Source organism: Bos indicus, chromosome 8 (genome assembly GCF_029378745.1).
Source record: "Bos indicus isolate NIAB-ARS_2022 breed Sahiwal x Tharparkar chromosome 8, NIAB-ARS_B.indTharparkar_mat_pri_1.0, whole genome shotgun sequence".
In the NCBI taxonomy this organism is placed as follows: domain Eukaryota; kingdom Metazoa; phylum Chordata; class Mammalia; order Artiodactyla; family Bovidae; genus Bos; species Bos indicus.
The window spans coordinates 32,956,820-32,962,249 of NC_091767.1; the positions used below are offsets into that span (position 1 = coordinate 32,956,820).

The following is a 5,430-nucleotide window of genomic DNA, read 5'->3' on the forward strand; positions in this document are numbered from 1 at the left end:
TGAACTGAATTAGCTTTTACTGCATCTCAAATCTTTAGGCCTTCAGACTAAAACTGCACCACTAGTTCTCATAGATTTCCAGTTAGCCAGCTTATGACTTGTCAGCCTCCATAAACTAATGAGCCAATTCTTATTCATATATATACTTTCATTCTGTTGGTTCTGTTTATTTGGACAACTCTGGCTAAATGCACTATCTAATAAGACTCTAAAATGTCTTTTTTAGTGAGAGCACAAAACTCTTCTGTCCATGGGATTCTCCAGGGAAGAATATTGGAGTGGGTTGTCATTCCCTTGTCCAGTGAATCTTCCTGACCCAGGGATCAAGACCAGGTCTCCTGCATTGCAGGCACAGTCATTACCATCTGAGCCACCAGGGAAGCCCCTTTTTTGTCTAACAAGATTACAAATTATTTCCTTATTCACTTTGTTCTTACATGTCTGATTCTATTTCTCTGTTTGTTTTTTTTTTCATTTAAAAACATTATTTATTTATTTTTTTCATTTGGAGTAGTTGAGAAGGTAAATTAGTCTTTTAGGCTATTTTACTTATCTAACTTTTTAATTTTTTCAATCAAAATTCATGCTTTCACCTTATTTAAAAAGAGTCATGATACTTAATGCATTTTGACTTTTTTTCTGTATACATCGATATATGCTTTTTCTACTTCTGTGCAACTTTACATATTTATTTGAGACTTCCTTTTTCTTCCTCATTTCCTTGCCCTTTGAGTTTTCTTTTTCAAGCCTCTTTTAAATACAGTTCCTTGTCACTCTTTTCAAAAATTTTCCTACTTAAGGATCTTAGTTTACATGTACCATATGTATATTCTTTCTATGACTTATAGTATCTTCTAAAGTTGAACCCTCTTGCTGTCATTCATTTAGGATCCTACCAGTTTTATATCCCTCACAATAATCATCCTCAGTAGGATGATGTACAGACTTGTCTTACAATAATTTAAAAATGAGTGCTTTCAAAGAATTTGAATTTCTAAATTCATATATTCAGTATTTACAGAGAGTTCACCTTACATCAGGTATACACACTTTATAGTTTGGTTTTAACAATTCCTTATGTTTTCTCTATCCATTATTATTGCTTTATTTATCTTGTTGTTTGAAGAGGGTGGTTGCTACGACTAGTGTGTTCTCTTGGCAAAACTCTGAGCCTTTTCCCTGCTTCATTTTGTACTCCAAAGCCAAGAGAACACTACACATGGACATCACCAAATGGTCAATATCAAAATCAGATTGATTATATTCTTTGCAGCCAAAGATGGAGAAGCTCTATACAGTCAACAACAACAATAACAACAAAAAAACCGGGAGCTGACTGTAGCACAGGTCATGAACTTTTTTATTGACAAATTCAGACTTAAATTGACGAAAGTAGAGAAAACCATCAGACCATCAATTATGACCTAAATCAAATTCCTTACAATTATACAGTGGAATTAATAAATAGATTCAAGGGATTAGATCTGATAGAGCACCTGAAGAACTATGGACAGAGGTTCATGACATTGTACAGGAGACAGTGATCAGACCATCTCTAAGAAAAAGAAATGCAAAAAGGCAAAATGGTTCTCTGAGGAGACCTTAAAAATAGCTGAGGAAAGAAGAGAAGTGAAAAGCAAAGGAGTAAAGGAAAGATATACCCATTTGAATACAGAGTTCCAAAGAAGAGCAAAGAGAGATAAGAAAGCCTTCCTCAGTGATCAGTGCAAAGAAATAGAGGAAAACAACAGAAAACAATAGAGATCTTGTCAAGAAAATGAGAGATACCAAGGGAAAGTTTCATGCAAAGACAGGCGCAATAAAGGACAAAAATGGTATGGACCTAACAGAAGCAGAAGATATTAAGAGGAGATGGCAAGAATACACTGAGTGAGTGAAGTCACTCAGTCATGTCCGACTCTTTGCAACCCCACGGACTGACTGTAGCCTACCAGGCTCCTCCATCCATAGGATTTCCAGGCAAGAATACACAGAAGAACTATACAGAAAAGATCTTCATGACCCAGATAACCATGATGGTATGATCGCTCACCTAGAGCCAGACATCCTGGAATGTGAAACCAAGCATCGTTACAAACAAAGCTAGTGGAGGTGATGGAATTTCAGTTGAGCTATTTCAAATCCTAAAAGATAATGCTGTGAAAGTGCTGTATTCAATATGCCAGAAAATTTGGAAAAACTCAGCAGTGGCCACAGGACTGGAAAAGGTCAATTTTTATTCCAATCCCAAAGAAGGTCAATGCCAAAGAATGTTCATACTACTGCACAATCGCAGTCATCTCACACACTAGCAAAGTAATACTCAATATTCTCCAACTCAGGCTTCAACAGTATGTGAACAGTGAATTTCCTGATGTTTATGCCAGATTTAGAAAAGACAGAGGAACCATAGATCAAATTACCAACATCATTTGGATCATAGAAAAAGCAAGAGAATTCCACAAAAACATCTACTTCTCTTTTATTGAATATGCCAAGGCCTTTGACTGTGTGGATCACAACAAACAGTAAAATTCTTAAAGATACGGGAATACCAGACCACCTTACCTGCCTCCTGAGAAACCTGTATGCAGGTCACAAAGCAACAGTTAAAATTGGACATAGAACATCAGACTGGTTCCAAATTGGGAAAGGAGTATGTCAAGGCTGTATACTGTTACCCTGCTTATTTAACTTACATGCAGAGTATATCAGGCAAAATGCCAGACTGGATGAGGCACAAGCTGGAATCAAGATTGCTGGGAAAAATGTTAACCTCAGATACTCAGATGACACCACCCTTATGGCAGGAAGTGAAGAGGAACTAAAGAGCCTCTTGAAGAAAGTGAAAGAGGAGACTGAAAAAGCTGGCTTAAAACTCAACATTCAAAAAAATAAGATGATGGCATCTGGTCCCATCACTTCATGGCAAATAGATGGGGAAACAGTGGAAACAGTGACATATTTTATTTTCTTGGGCTCCAAAATCACTGCAGTTGGTGACTGCAGCCATGAAATTAAAAGATATTTGCTCCTTGGAACAAAAGCCATAACTCTTTAACTGAGTTGTTTAACAGTTGTTAAAGAGTTTGCTCAGGAGACTGGGGGAGCTGGGTCTTAGTGGACAGGGGTCTAAAGTACACTGGAATTTACTGAAAACTTGTTTGTAAAGATGATTACTTATTGCAATTTTCCTACAAAAATATATTTTGGAAAGTTGTATACTGTCAACTAAAGTGCTTTTGTCTAAAGAAAAAAAAAAGCTATGACTAACCTAGACAGTATATTAAAAAGCAGAGACATTACTTTGCTGACAAAGATTGGTGTAGTCAGAGCTATGGTTTTTCCAGCAGTCATGTAAGGATGTGAGAATTGGACCATAAACAAAGCTGAGCACGAAAGAATTGATGCTTTTGAATTGTGATGTTGGAGTAGACTCTTGAGAGTCCCTTGCACTGCAAAGAGATCCAACCAGTGAATCCTAAAGGAAACCAGTCCTGAATATTCATCGGAAGGACTGATCCTGAAGCTGAAACTCCAATACTTTGGCCATCTGATGCGAAGAACTAACTCATTGGAAAAGACCCTGATGCTGGGAAAGATTGAAGGTAGTTGGAGAGGGGGACAACAGAAGATGAGGTGGTTGGATGGCATTACCTACTCGATGGACATGAGTTTGAGCATGCTCCAAGAGTTAGTGATGGACAGGAAAGCCTGGGGTGCTGCATTCCTTGGTGTCAGAAAGAGTCGGACACAACTGTGCGACTGAACTGAACTGACTGATTTATCTTGTTAACAGAAATGGTGGTAGAAGTTAGCAGAAAGCTTTGAAAAAAATAAGGGGAGAGGAATATTCTAATAAAGCCATTGGTTTCTAATTAAATATTTTTCTTGATTTACAGTATGATGAAAGTGAAAAGGAAATGTTTAGTTATTTCCATCACAGTTTATATATATATTATTTTCCAAGAATGTTATTTCTTATTTGTGTTTTCTTCTGTTGGTCTATTCCTGAATGAATTATATAGTATATATTTTAAATAAAATAGTTTATTATATATTATAGCTGCTTATATTGATGGGATTCCCTGGTGGCTCAGACGGTAAAGCATCTGCCTGCAATGCAGGAGACCTGGGTTCGATCCCTGGGTAGGGAAGATCCCTTGGAGAAGAAAATGGCAACCCACTCCAGTACTCTGGCCTGGAAAATTCCATGGATGGAGAAGCCTGGTAGGCTATAGTCCAGGGAATCAGACATGATTGAATCACTTCACTGGCTATTCCATAGCTGTTAATTACTGCACATGTAATTTAATTGGTAGAATTGAAGTCGTCAGGCATTACACTATTTGTGAAAATACAGACAAGAAAAAAAAAATTTTCTGGTATCCTATTATTCACCAAATGTCAGTAACTGGCTTAAAATTTAGATTTAGCTGATATCCTGAGTTATAGTGACTTATATTTTAAAGACACTTTACATATCTACTTTTAGATCCCCTCATGAACTAGAGACAATGCTATTAATTGAGCTAAATATTTCAATTTCCTCCTCAGAATACAGAAAGTTTTTATCTTTAAATCAAGTAGGAGTTATATGACCAAGACTGTTCAATGAAGTAGTGCCAAAAGCAATATTTTCTACTGGGTGAACTGAGTCTGGGTGAACTGCGGGAGTTGGTGATGGACAGGGAGGCCTGGCGTGCTGCGGTTCATGGGGTCACAAAGAGTCGGACACGACTGAGTGACTGATCTGATCTGATCTGGAAAGGAGAAACTGAACTGCTTTAGGCTGTGATATGAGCAATAAATCCAGAGAGACCTTGGAATTGTTCATTAGAACAGTTAGTCTAACAGTTAGTCTAACAAAGCCTAAGTCCAAAACGTGTAACACTGGCATAGGATCTTTGTGGAACACAGTGCTTAAAAGGAAAACATGATGCAATAACAAAATAATTTTGAAGTTTTATATATATATATATATATATATATATATATATATATATATATATAATAACTTGGGGTTATATATAATATATACATAATCAGTTGGAAGTTACATTACATGACTGCTGGGCAAGCACAGAAGAAATCATCTCATCTCAAGTTGGTCTCAAAATTATTAATATACAATGCTGTAATTCAGCAATTTATGCAGACATATATTTGAATTCTTGTCCACATGTCCCATTGTTAATGCTTCTATTCAGCAGGTCCTGCCTATATTCAGTAAACCTAACCCTTGCCTCTTTTAGCTTTTCTCTTCTATAGTTTTCTCATTTTGCTTCCTCAATATATTCCTATTTAGACTTCCCATCAGATCAGATCAGATCAGTCACTCAGTCGTGTCTGACTCTTTGTGACCCCATGAATCGCAGCACGCCAGGCCTCCCTGTCCATCACCAACTCCCGGAGTTCACTCAGACTCAT

The 5,430-nt window shown here is 37.0% G+C and overlaps 1 non-coding gene across 1 annotated transcript; it reads left to right on the forward strand.

Annotated features, from left to right (window-relative positions):
- The first annotated feature begins 4,085 nt into the window (after window positions 1-4,085).
- On the forward strand, window positions 4,086-4,157 carry TRNAC-GCA (transfer RNA cysteine (anticodon GCA)). The gene has a single exon. It is a non-coding gene; the product is annotated as a tRNA-Cys (tRNA).
- Window positions 4,158-5,430: the final 1,273 nt, after the last annotated feature.